Source organism: Xiphophorus maculatus, chromosome 19 (assembly GCF_002775205.1).
Source record: "Xiphophorus maculatus strain JP 163 A chromosome 19, X_maculatus-5.0-male, whole genome shotgun sequence".
Taxonomy (NCBI): domain Eukaryota; kingdom Metazoa; phylum Chordata; class Actinopteri; order Cyprinodontiformes; family Poeciliidae; genus Xiphophorus; species Xiphophorus maculatus.
The window spans coordinates 3801539-3816045 of NC_036461.1; positions in this window are offsets into that span (position 1 = coordinate 3801539).

Genomic DNA, 14507 nt, shown 5'->3' on the forward strand with positions numbered 1-14507 from the left:
CAGACTTAGAAAATGCCATCTACTTAGCAACCCAGAACAACATTTACTTTTATACTTACTAATAGCAGCTCTGAACAAGAATCATTTAATTTTATGCCTCTCTAATCTTCTTTTTTGTTACCTTTCTTTTGGTTTTGTTTGTATTTTTTTCTAATTCATGTAAAGCACTTTGAACTGCTTTGTTGCTGAAAATGTGCTATATAAATAAATTACCTAACCTTACCTACCTGCTAAGTGTAAACTACTGAGCAGGTAGGTAAGGTTAGGTTTTACAGATTTAAAAAAACAAAAAACCTAGCTAACCCAAGTGTTGCATGTAAACATATACATATGTAAGCATATAAATGGAAAGTTAAGTGGTAGGAAGAAACCTTGTGCCCAAGCGGTGCGGCTAATGTAAAGTCTCCTCGTAGGTTCTAACTTTGAACTTGATGAAAAGCAATGCATTTATACATGTTTTTGTATCAAACGTTGTTTTTCCTTTTTTATTTGTCTATTGCGGTTTTACGTCACGATCATCAAAAAGAACAGAATCACTCTGTAGGTCATAAATCTTTTTGATTATATTCTAATCTGAGATGCATCTGTACATATAATGGCATTATGCGTTCAAATGTTATATTTTTATACGATTCTGATCTCCAAGTGGCCATATCTCTCATAAATTAGATTTTATTTGCTTTAATTTACCAAATGATTCACTAATTTCATTTACAGTGAAATTACATTGGCAGCTACTTTAAATTTTAGAATGTTTTTTATTCTAAATGCTCCTCTGTATAAATGTACCCCCCATTGTTCACAGTGCATGTTTCTTTTTCATGCTTGAGCAGGGAAGATTTTTTTACCACTCAGGTTCACCTCTAAGAAATGCTCAGACTTAGATTATTTTTTTTGTTTTATGCGCAATTTAATCCGTCTGGCAACTTGACCTTACATTTGGGGCTGTTTCTTATATTTTGTGCTGCACGGTTGGATACACTGTTCACTGCTTTATCCGTTTTGAGATTGTGTGTTGAAAAGGAAGACAGCCAGGAGGGAGAGAAAAATCATGTCTGAAACCTGAACGGAGGAGACTGAACAAAAGCTAGTGTTTAATTCTCTCCTCTTTTTTTTTCTTGGTGGTTACTTCATATTTTCAGCACCCTGCAATCACAGCATCTTGTTAGCTTTGGTTCAGGTTAGACTTGTTGCAGCAGACAACTCCCTTTCCTATCTAACACCCCCACAGTACATCTACACACACACGCACACACACACCATCCTCTTTCCCTTCCTCCTCTCCTCCCTGCGTCTCTCCCGGTCGTCCATTCACACCTCAGATTTAAATTGCATTTCTTTTAAAACCACAGATGAGCCGCATTTGTCTTGAAGGCATAAGTGTCCTTCTCTGTCTTTTGTTTTCTCCTCTTCCTCCCCCGCTACACTGCCTCTCCACCCCGTCTTTGCACTGGCAGGTGACTTGCTGTCCCAAAGACTCTTAAGCCTCACACGAGCAGGTGCATGTCTGCCGGATACACATTTTATTTTTATTTTTTTTGTTTTAGAAAGAATCGGAATAACTTGGATCCTTTTTTATTTGAAAATGTGCAGGTCATCTAAACAATCTCGGTCACGTAATTTATTGTTGTAACCTATTTGTTACAACAACTTCAGCTGACCAAAGTGCTTCACAGTAATTGTGACATCACAGATAGATAAATGATAAAATAAAAAATATATTTGATAAAAAGAAGACAAAGGTAATAGTATAATGACTAAAAACCAAGACGTGCTTCATTTCAGTTGCAAAAATTTCCTCATGGTTTCTGCATGGTTGCAGATGAAGACATAGCTAAGTATTTTCTTGCAGTAGCACCAATCTATGTAACTGCTTTCTATATTATTTTGGCCTTTATGTCCATCAGCCTTAGCTTTGGCGTGCGTTTGTGTGAACTAAAATGTTTTGATTTGATGAATTGTCCAGAATCTTGTTTAAGTGTTTCAGTGAAATCAATGTGTGACACGACATCTATTCAAAACAAAAACAGAGATGATTAATTTAGGTTAATAAAATGAAGATTTATGTAGTTTGTGATTATGGTTTATTCAGTGAGACGGTGGAAGTCATGAGGAGTGTGCAGCTAAAAACCATCACAACTTTAGTGGATGTTTAAAATGCACTGTAGATAAAGCTGGTATGTTGTGAAATCATACTTGAACTTTGAAATATAAATTTATCACATTATTTATCCACATTATAATTTCTTCTCTAGTTCTGGTCAAATAGCTGTAACTAGACTAATCTTAAAGGATGTAGCTTAGTGATGTTAATGCAAGAACATTCTCATGCAACTCAAAGTCTGCTGGTTCCAACCTATAAAAAACATTTGGTGGATGGGAAGTTTAAATACTGATGAACAAGCAGATGGTATTTCCAGTCCAACACCATCGCCTTCATTTTGCTCAGGCACACAGAAAAAAATTGCTACAGCTGAACCTGATTTTTGTTGCTAAAGGATTGTGATCCGTTCCCTCAACGATCTGGCTGTTGACTCCCCGCTCAGGCTAGCTGAGTTAGCCGTGGCATGAACTGAGTTGCATCATCTTAGCTCCGATTTGGGCTGTTCTTTCCTTCGCATCTGAGATTTCCCATTTTTTATAATCCCGAGATGACTTTCTTGATCTCTGTTTCCCTTAATAATCATTTTCTTAAGAGGAAGAGCTCACAGTATCCAGTCATGCTTATCTGAGAATTTTGAACATCCATATATGGTTCTCAGTTCCTGTTTTTGGAGAGGCTGCATTTATCATTCACTTTTGATGTACTCTTTAAAGACTTATAGGTTGGCTTTAAAATATCTTCTTTCTTGTATATTTTAAAATTCTTGCTAATTCTTTAAGCCTGTTTGCTGCAGGTTTGTATTCAGTTATCAAACTGTGACAGACATTCCTGAGAAAGTAATTCATTTAATTCTCTGCACACCCACTTTAATTAAAACGGTCACCCTGTATCTGGTCTGTGCTCCGAGTACGAGCCACAGTGTGTTCCTTGTAAAATTCACATCCACTTGTTATTTTACTAGATAATGTTCACCATTAACATCTGTAATATAAAGCTGTCATATCCCCAATTTAATCTAGCATAGTAATAAATCTAATGATATAAAATACAACATGGTGAGGTATTTTCTTGGCATAGTCTGAAGCAATATCTTAGCTGACTTTTAACTGTTGAAGATGTTATTTTTTTATTCTGCTAACATTTGGGATTGCTATGATGAGGTTAGCATTTCAACTTTTACTCTTTAAGAGGGAGACTGAATGAATCAACACCCTAAAAACACCACTTAGCAAATGAAAAAAGTTACAGTGAAAGAAAAATACCAATGTTTAGAGGTCCAAAATAAATTTTTTACCTGTAAAATACAGCAGATGCCCAGCATTTGCAGATGTTGGGGCACCAGCTGCATGTGATTAGCTAAAATCTCTAAAATACTTGAGGACCCCTTTTAAAAACTTCTACAACTACTTGTTTTAGTTGTTCAAACATAAAATATACCTCAATATTCATCAATATGCTCAGTGGAAGCCATTTTAACACTTTCACAGGAGCTAATATATACATTTTTAATTTTCTCCACTCTTGGCAGCACAACCAATCAGCATCAAGAAAAATAAACGGAGCTCCTGGATTGGCTGATTTAAACTCCAGCCAACGGCTTGTCAAATAGTGCTGCAACTAGATATTTAAATTTTCAAACCTGCATTTTACTTCAAATATTTTATGCTCCACAAAAAAATCAGCGAATGGACAAATTTTCCACAAATATTCGCAGAAAAAACCCCCATGAAATACTGAGCCACATCGCATCTTATCGAGATATTTGTATGATGATCCATCACAAAACACCACATAAATTGGAAGTGGAAGAAAAGTAATAAATGGTAATCTTAAATGTTTTTAATAATAATAATAATAATAATAAAATGCAGAAAACTGGTTTAAATTTGTATTCAGTTCCACTAAATCAAGGCTTCATAGAAGAAGCTTTACTGTAATTACTGCAAAACATAAATTTTACCAAATAGTTTTGTCTAGTTTCCATTTTTTTAGTGCAAAAATCTTAGTACACTTGAAATTAGACAAAAATTACTTAAACTTTTAGGCAAGAAATAGGAGCTTGTTTTAAGTAAATAATTCCTTAATATTCATGAAAATGTACTTACTTCTTTGGCAGACTATTTCACTTACAAGACATTTAATCTGCCAGTGGAAGTAGTACTTTTTATTAAAAGTTAAGTTTTGACTTAAAACAAGCTCCTATATTTTGCTGAAAAGTTACTTGCAGGTTAATTTTGACTTATGCCAAGTGTTTTCAGATATTTGAACTAGAAACTAGACAGAAATTCTTGGTAAAATGTTGTGTTTTTGCAGTGCTTAGCTCTGTATAGCTCCTCTAGTGAACTTTTGTTTTTAACAGTCAAACATAGAGAATAAACTATCGTTGGTATTTTTTCCAGCTTGTTTCCCCCCGTGGGCATCTTGGCTACTTCTCTGATTAATGCTCTCGTTGTTATCTCTCCAGATGTCTAGCAGAACTACATACAGTAGATCTCTTGTTTCATATTCTACTTGTATGTCAAATCCAAATGTTTTTAGTCTGCAGCCAAACCTCAATAAGGCTTGCTGTGTATCAGTTTTAATGGTTCTATGCTAGCTGACGGAGAGGCTTAAATTAAGCAATTAAAAAGAAAAACATTGTTAAATCCTTGGATTTATCTTTCGAATTCCTGCAATTCACAAGGACATTTTCCGGCCTTCAAATTAATTTTTTTTGTTTGTTTGTTTTTCAGAGAGAGAAACAAGCTGGGGAAAATCCAACCCAAACAACGGTTCTCTTTGTTGAACTGTGTAAAACAATAAAAAGATCTCTATGGCAGCAGAATTTTGGCCGTTAATCAAAAGTAGAGGTCACAAAGATTACACATACGTCAGTCTCTCTTGTTGCCTGTCTGCAACAAGGCGCACCCTGCTGTGGCCCATGAGCAGGGCACTGTGATTGTTTCAGCAGATGAGGAGAAAAGGGAGTGTACTTTTCCTCCAAGTCTTGGAGGAAGCGAACAAGCTAGGACATGTAGACTGAAACTGGGTGCGAGACGAAGAAAAGGCAAAAGGAGGTGGGGAGAAAGAGAAACGGATTACGGAAAAGTATCACAGGTGTCTTTTCTTTGCTGCAAGTCACTTTTAAATCTTTAATTGATTCAAAAATTTATATTTCCGTAAGAATATAAAGACAAAGCAATAGGGAAAAGCATAAAATTAATCATATTTGAGATTTTTACCGTTTTTTATTGTATAAGTAAGTTGTAAGGTTAGAAATTGCATAAAAAGACAATTAGGTAAGGTAAGCAAAGAGTACCAGAGAGAACATCATAATGTTTACATTGTAAATAGTGCAGAGTGCATGAGAAGGACATGCAAGCAGGGAAAAAAGAGTTTCTGTCTGTGTGTTTCACCTGTGAACCCAATGTAAGGTGGCCTGAACATGTTCCCTGATTTATTTGGGATGATGAAGCAACAGCGCCTGGAAAACTCTCCTCCTCCACTATCCCACGGGAATATCGGCAGCCATCCATAGAAAAAGAGGGACACAGAGCAATGGGTGGATTGGGAAAAGGGATGAGGAGGAGAAAAAAAGAGATGGTGATGGGAGAGAGGTGGAGAGATGTTTATCTTCGGGGAAAGAAAAGCAGGTGCAGACACGCGCTTCCTAATAAGTAGTATATTTACGGTGATGGCTGACAGAAAATAGGCTGCCCGGAGAAACATATTAAACATTCTGTTAATTTACTTTTAACCAGAAGCTGTTCTATAGAGCCATCATACTGCAAATCAGCATGACTTTGCCTTGCAAAAGTATTCATGTATATAGTTAAAATCCAGTGCAACCATTGGCCTTCATATGGTCACTAAATTAACGAAACAAAATGGGCTCTTTGCACCTGCCGCGCTGACGTCACAAACGCATGCCCAAATGCGGCTCTCTTTTTTCCGCTTTGAGTTACCATGACAGCTAGAAAAGACAAAGTCGTATTTCAGACGTAGATAAAACAATACTATGAACATTGCTGTCTTCCTAGTATAATGGGCTTTTAAGTTTTCATGGATTTCCAAGCGGTCCTGAATTAAGAAGACGGTGGCTTGTAAATATTCGTCGCTACCAGTTAAAGCTAAGGCGCACAGCAAAGTTTACAGCCTTCACTTCACTCTGGATCAACTTCTTCAGCCTAAAGAAGAAGGTAAAGGAGCCTCCTGTGTTATTTCCATGGAATCACTTCTGTATTCAGCCTGAAAGAGTTTATGGGAACGAGAGAACAGACCAGAGCCGGACAGCCGAGCTACTGATCCGCCTGTACAAACTGCTGTAAACACCGTCCTGCTTCACAAGAAGCATGCAAAACTAATAAAGCGAAATAACACGGAGACCTTAAGGAACACGGACATATTTTTCTAAAAGCAACAACTCTGAACCTGAACAGTCAGCTGAGCTAGAACTCTGACACCAGAGCTAATGTTAAGCTATGGGCTTGTTGTGCTTCAGAAGCAAAAAGCCTGAACTGTAAAATCCCCGTCACTTGGTCTCTGACACTAACGACAACAAACCACGTAATGTACTTGAAAACAATGTAAAAACATTGTCCATTAGAATGGATGAAAAATATTTAGATACTTAAATAGCACATTTTTACAAGAAAAATGTCAGAGAATATTTCCTACTAGCATAAGCTAAAGCTAATGTTAGCCACAAGGTGTAAAGAAAGTAAAACTGAACGAGGCGAACATCTTAAAACCTTTCTCCAGCTACTTGTTGGGGCTTCGGGTCGATGTTCATCATTAATTGTTACCTTGGACAAGCCCTGCAAACACCCAGTGGAAAGAGCCTTTTTCAATAGATCGGAAACGATCGAGCCCCTTTTCCCCGAAAGCGGAAGCTGAGGTGCTAAGAGCCCATTTCACTTTTTGGGTTTCCCTTTGGAACATAAAACATTTCTGCACACCAAAATGATACAGCACCACTTCAAACAAAACTAGATTTCCACCTAAAAAGTTTTGGACTTTATGGAAAAATTTCAAAAAGGAAGTCATTAGAAGGTGCTCTGGTTAGATAAGACCAAAACTGAACTTTTTGACTGGTTTATAAAACACCTTTTGGGAGGTAATTGCACATGCCCACTGACCACACCATCTACATAAAACATGGTAAAACGTGGTGTTGGCTGTAGCATGCTGTGGGAATTACCTCTTGGAAACGGATCAGAGTGGATGGGAATATTTGCAGAGCTAAAATATTCCCACTCCTGAAAAAAGAATCCTGGGAACTGGGACATAATGGGAAATCAAGCGCAAACATACAGTCAGAATTACAAAGGACTAGCTTAGATCAAAGCCTGTTCAGGAACGCCAAAGTCAAAGTACAGACCTAAATCCAAGTGAACATTTTTGGCAAATCTTTGCTAATCTGACCGAGGTTTAGCCACTGAACACAAACTCTTTACTTTTTATCCATCCAACCTGCTAGAGATGAGCATCAAAAAGTGAAATAATACTGAAACAAATGTAAAGTCCATGTATGTAAGTTACAATTATGCCCTCCTTTCTGTTGGTTAATCGGATAAAAGCCATAGAAATAAATATTTTGTGTACTTTTGCATTGTAAGAAAAAGGCACACAACTTGAGTCATTCTAAAACGAAGTCTGTTTTTTTTAACTTTTCTCTAAGAAACAGTGAAAAAGAAAAGTGAAAGAACATCTTGACGTAAAACGGAAGAAATCTCAAAGATGACAAAAATTTACCATGTTTAGTTAAGTACACAAGCTCCACTCATTATCAACTTTTCTTTTTGCACAAGTTTGTAATAATAGATGTGAAGCAAAGCAAGACTAGCAGGTTGTGTCCACGTTTTTAAGCTAAGTTGACAGACAAGTGAGAGTTGCATGATATTTACCATGGAGTCTTGAGCTCACTGACATTATTGTCACCATTATTATTATTTTAAACTGCAGAAGACAGGTATTCTAGTTGTTCGGTGATGTAAAATAGAAGTGGACTGAGCATATTATCTCAGTCCACTGAGTTAATTTAATATTAATAACGTAATGCTAATATTATCACTGAGATAATATTACTTTTGATTCATGTGAAGAAGTTTCCTGGTTTAGCTGGGGTCATGCAGTGTTGTATTGAACCATGTATAGGTACCAATCCTCCAACTGTAGAAGGAATAAAATACTGTTTATGAGGTGAGAAATGTCACTTTGTTCCCAAACGACGCAAAGGCAAACCACAGTTTCACAGTTTGTTTTTGTAGTAATTTAAGCAACAGTTAGCTTCGGTTTCTGTGCTTTAGCTCAGAAATGACACACCACTCCTTAATAGAGGGCTGTCTGCATGTGTACTTTGTTTGCATTGTCCTGCTGCTGGAGAAACACGTCTAACTCTGTCTGACTTCTTTCTATGATTTGTACAGACATACGTTACCTGATTGAGGCTGTCACATCTACACTTGATCCCTGGGTGAAGACTGATGGTGCTAACAATAAAAAAGGAACAAAAAAACAGGTATGGAGTACTAACGTATGGACTGATATTTCTAAAGAGTAGCACAAAGCTTACACTTTTTCAGGATTGTAATATTTAAAAGAAAAAACTTCTCTTGGCGCTACAAGTTTGGTTTAAAAATGCAGTTTAAAAACACATATTTACTCAATATGAACTCAAAATTCAAAGCTGGAATAAAAATGACTGCAGTCAGAGCTCCAAGTGGGAAAGTTTGTTTTTCATAAGCACTGACTTCAAAATCCAACATAACTTCCAAGTATTCAGTGTCTACACTCTTTGATTTTTTCAGATACAAATGCCAGTCAGCCATTCACATAGCAGGAACTCAATGCTTTGAGGTAGCTGAATATGATGAAGACGAGCACAGCTGACAGTGAGAAAAAGGACAAAAAAGGTGATTTAAATGACTTTAGGTTTAGTTTATTCGATGTAAAACACTGAGGCACACACATAATAGCTGTTACAGTCAATCCACAATCCAACTACAAAATTTTAAACACAGTCAAGTAAAAAAAAAAAACCCTTATAAGTGTATTAATCAAAAAGGTTTAGGCTGAACCTATTCATCTTACTCATGCCTACCCTTATGTGTCCGTTAAACAATTTCCACTCTTTGTAACTTTAATATAAGAAAAATTAACAGACAAGAGAAGAAAAAAAACATAAAGATAAAGAAGTAATTCACCATCATGGAGGTTTCAACCATATTTCCAATATTCAAGTCCCTTTAAATGTGGCATGGTTGTTGGTGCCAGACAGGCCAGGCTACGTATTTTAGTAACTGTTAATCTACTGGGGCTTTCATGCAACTGTCTCTCACATTTACAGAAAATAGACTCTAGTGACTTAGAAGGCAGTTGTTTGGAGGAAAAGAGCTTTGACCGGTATTTTGCATATTAGAATGAGCAATACTAGTAGAGTCACCATTCTCTATTCAACCTTTTGAATTGTACTGGAGTAATAATAATACAGGAGGGCTGGAGAAGCATCTCTGCAAAAGCTCCTTATCTGTAACTTCAGGCAGTAAATGTTTCACTCTGGTTATGTATGCTTTTATAAATATTTTCCTTATTTAACAGGCGTGGGAATGTCTCAAGGGTTTGTAATTGCTGCTGCTTGCTGCAGATAAGTATTCACAGGTCAGTGTTTAAGATGGGTTGCATTTAACTGGCGTCTGGGCTCAGGATGAAACCTGATATGGAGATGAGTCCCAACAGCTGCGTTCTATAAGATCATTATAGTGATGGTAAAACAGGGAGATTCAAATGAGATGTACTGGCTGTTTCTGCATTGTTTTCTACTTTTTAGCCTAGTTTAGCAAAATGCTGGAGTTAGTTTAATGATGAGCAGCGGATTCTGATTGCCTCAGTAAAATGTCTAATATATGTTACAGCAAAATGAAGATGATTTAGTAATCTTGGTAATTTTTCTGCTTTGGTGTCTTTAGCTCTGAGTGTTTCTGCTTTCATCCAATAGAGACGGCAGGTCTTAAAAACCAGCCTACAGGTGTGAAGGCGGTTATGTTGCATGTCTTTCTGCAGACTCCTGTCGATTGTGGTCAAACCGACAGCCCAAAGAAAGTGCTGGGAATTCAAAAGGAATGGCTGTAAACACAACACAGACGTCCACAATTCTTCCCAAAATGGCTCTAACTGCAGAGGAAACCTTCTGTACAATGCAGAAACAATACTTTTATGCTTGAAAAACATGTTCCCTTTGTAGGTTACATGCTGCTTTTTTATTTTACAGCCGTTAGATGAAGCAGCCAGAAACTGTTTGTTTTCCTCTGCCTGAAGCAGAGCTGAGAAAAAAAACAAAACATCGAGCTACATTGCTAAAAGAAAAACCCCATTGAGCAATGCCGCCATCGTTTCTGTGGAACGTCTCGAGGCCTCAGGCGCGTTTTATTCTCTGCATAGCCAGTGAGCACATTCATGTCACTTCTCTAAAATGCTCAACTTTACTCTGAATGCCTCAGATGCTGCAGGATCTGCTGCCTTAAACCCCTTTTCTTGCTAACATTTACGTTTTATACATTCTCTGCAGTTCCTCATCTCCTGCCCACCGTCAACTTTTATCCCTTTCTCGGGGCAATGCAGAGTTTCTGGGAGTGGCTGCAGCCTCCTTTCTGGGGGGAATAGAGAAGAGGAGGGGGCAGCTGACAGACAGGGAGTGGGATGGGGGGTATCTGAGTCTCAGTAGACTCCTGGAGCCTCTCTGGTGTAGCTCAAACAAAGTGACAACTACGACGAGGCCTGCACTTTCTCCTCAGCTTGGTAGATCAACAAACATGCTCACACAACTCACATTACAACACATTATAGGAGATTCATCTTAAATGAGCCAACAAAGCTGTTTAAGAAAAAGAAAATTAATATGATGGCCTGCTAATGTTTGTGTTTTGTTGTTTCATTTTTTGTTGTAATACTTATTGTACCTTTTAAAAAATATTGTGATAAAATATCCTGTCGATTGTGGTCAAGCCGACACCCCAAAGAGAGTGCTGGGAATTCAAAAGGAATGGCTGTAAACACAACACAGACGTGTGCTGTTAATTTCTGGGTTCATTATTGTTTACAAGGTGTTAATGATTTAGAGGATTTCCAATAGTTTATTCAATATTTTCCACCTGAAAATAAAATGCATTTAACTTTGAGAGAAAACAAAAATGTACTATACCCCCTTTCTACTGTAACTTACTGGCTTCCAGCTGCCAGTAAGTTACTACAATATTTACAAAAACATTTTTATAGTGAAAGTTTTACTCCAGCAAGTGTATGAAAAGTTTAGTTTTTAAAAACAGTGTTAAAACCTATTTAAGAAGCAGAAAAGCAATATTTTACTTGAATTAAATATAGAACAGAGCTGACATCAGATTTTTTTCCACATGGCTCCCTGGTCCCTCTGATAAAATGGACGATTATTATGATGTTAAAAACAAAAACTATTAATCATTTCAAAGCTTTTTACAGACATAATGTGACTTTTTTCCTGTACAATTTGACTGATATGACTTTTGAACTCTTCTCCTGATTCTTGCCTTTATACAATAACTTGATCCTTTTCAGGATCTTTGCAGATTATGGCTTCAGGTCAGGAATGCAGAAGAGCAAACAGGAAGGAAATCCCACAAGAACCACTGAATTTTTAATTAAAGTCCTTTTAATAAATGCTGCTAAATGTTAATTCCTAAAAACTGGAATTGAATAAAAAGATGATTTAATTGTCTATTAGCTTAAGGGTGTGTACATATGAGTAAGCAAGTCATTACCACTCTTTTATTTTTACATGTCTTTCTTTTGAATAATGCTTAATATGTGTCATTAGAGGTGGAAAAGGTTTTCTTCTGCCTCACTAAAACCTGCTACTTTATATTTATATAAACTGTGGCTGCAAATCTCACCTTAATTTAACAAATGGGAGATATGATAGGTTATCTGCTCCATACACTTGTTCCAGTGCAGTAAGTTAATCTTTCAAACAATGCTTGTATTGTTGTTTCTCTTATGTTTCCATGGATATAGAGTAACATTTGTGGTGTGATATTTAACAATAAAAGCCTCACGGTTCTGCTGATGTTTATCACGGACGAGGAGTTGATGGCAGCAGTGATGTCTGGCTCCAGACCCGCATGTTGCATCTGTGCATGTGGCCTCCTAAATGTTACTATTTGAAGAAACTGTCAATCTTGTGATCTTTGTTTTTCCAAAGCCGTGCGAAGAATGAACAGTTCAAGTACTGTAGGAATTTATTATCAGCAGCATAAAATAAAGGAAAGGTTGCTGCAGACGTGGCAGGTCTTTACCGGAACAGGTGCAGATTTATTAGCACAAAGCAGAGTTTCCCAGTTTGAGGAATTAGAGAACACAACATGCCTTGGACTATTTTTGTTGTCTTAAACCTCCAACACAAATTCCTTCATGACAAAACAAGAAGTCAGTTCAAATGGAAAGATAACACTAGCGTAAGAGATGCCAAGATATGGTTAGAAAATCAGCCATATATAAAAGAATAAATAAATTAAAAAATATTTATTTTATTTTGTTTTAGTAATTTTTTGTTATTTTTTTTTGTCTTGTGTGAAATTGTGGTGTAAGAATACGAGTAAGTGTTTAATTTTGACCCATTGTTTAAACAGTTGGAAGGGAATGGGTGGGTGGGAAAAGAGGGTGAAGGAAGAGTAAGTGGGATATAGGAGAGTGAGGAAGGAGGAGACAATGGTTTGGAAAAGATAAAGGTGATGAGAGCGAAGACGTCTCAGCAGCAGTCGTGCGTGGAGCCGATGCCGACGTCTGTTTGTGTGCAGCCGAGCGTGGCGGAAAATGCACGCAAACTGCCACGCAGTGGATTCTGGCTGCTTAGGACCTAATTTCCTAGGCCTTAGTCAAACAGGTTGATGGTCATCCATTTTTACCTCACCTGTCATTCTCACACGTCAGATTTGACCTGAAATCTCTGCTGTGTTGTTGATTTTAGAGATGACTTAAGGATTCGTTAATTCAGCTTTGATGATATTGAGGCCAGGAGTTTGATCAGCTGTCTTCCTCTGCTGTCAGTAAAGTTAAGAAGTTATTGTAGCTAGTTTGCCAGTTGTTCCCTGAAAATACATCTGATTAACTCAACTTCAGCTGTTTAGAATGAACACTATGAAAGCAACATTTGCAGCTTAAAGTTACAATTAAATATTTTTTAAGTGCATTTATTTTTAGTTTAGCTTTTTTATTCATTTCAGTCATCTAAAGTGTTATGTGCATTTGTTGTTTAGCTTTCAGAAATAGGTTCTTTGCTCTTGGCTCGTCAGGAGTGACTATTATCAAGCCGAAGGTGCCGTCATCGCCCACTCTTTCAACCGAAAGGCACAGTGGTGATTTTAATTTGCTTTTGGATGACAGCCAAAATTCTGCTCGTCACTTAAATAAAGTACCAGGAAGTTCTGACAGCAAGCATCACGCGATGTGTAATTAACTTAAAGCGGTGATTGTGTAACAGTGAAGGATCAGAGCTTTTAAATGTGGTGCTAGTTTTATTTTGCTTGAAAAGACGAGCTGTTCTGATGAAAGCAGAAAACGGAGCGGTGCAGTGGAGAAAACTCCGAGACTTCCCAGTGTAACTGATCCCAGCAAGGAACATGTGTTGGGAAAAGGGTAAACTTGTCAATTTGTAACCCAGTTCTTCCAGAGGTGGGTAGACTGTGTGAGATTATCAACCATTCAGCATAGTTAGCTTAGCTACAGACTACTGGTTGCCTCCTTTTCACTATCATTTAATGAGTTAAGGAAAGAAATTACCAACATATTCATATATTGAACTTGTCCCTGTACCTTTTACCACACTTAACAACAGGTGAGTCAGTCAACAGCAGCTCTAACCCACGTTCCTCCTGACCTGCCCTCTCCTAAGGGAAATTAAAGCTGCAGTAAAAAAAACGTATTATTTTATTTTACATATTTATTAAAACTGTCATTATGTTGTGACAGTAAGGCATGAGAGATAATCTGTGAAAAATCTATTTCCTCTGCCTTCTCCCAGTACTATCTAGAAACAACCAGTCAGTGGCAGGAGAGTTTTACTGCTGTCAATCACAATCTCATGTGGCTGCTCATCCCTAGGCTGCAGCTAGCGCAGCCTGTTGGGAATGCCCAGTCTAGTTAGCATAGCTACCAATGACAGCAGATAAAACATTTTTCCTGTAATGATAAGTTGTTTTTCCACCATTAGCACATTTAGCAGTGAGTGAATGAGGTTAATTGACTGCACTAAGACCCTCCTCCTGGTTCTGATTGGTTGTTTTGACCAGAACGGTGCATTACTTTAGCCAGTAATAGTGTAGCTCAGGAAGGAGGTGGAGGAGATTGATTGTTTTCACAGATTATCTGTCTCATAACAAACTGGCACAACATGGTG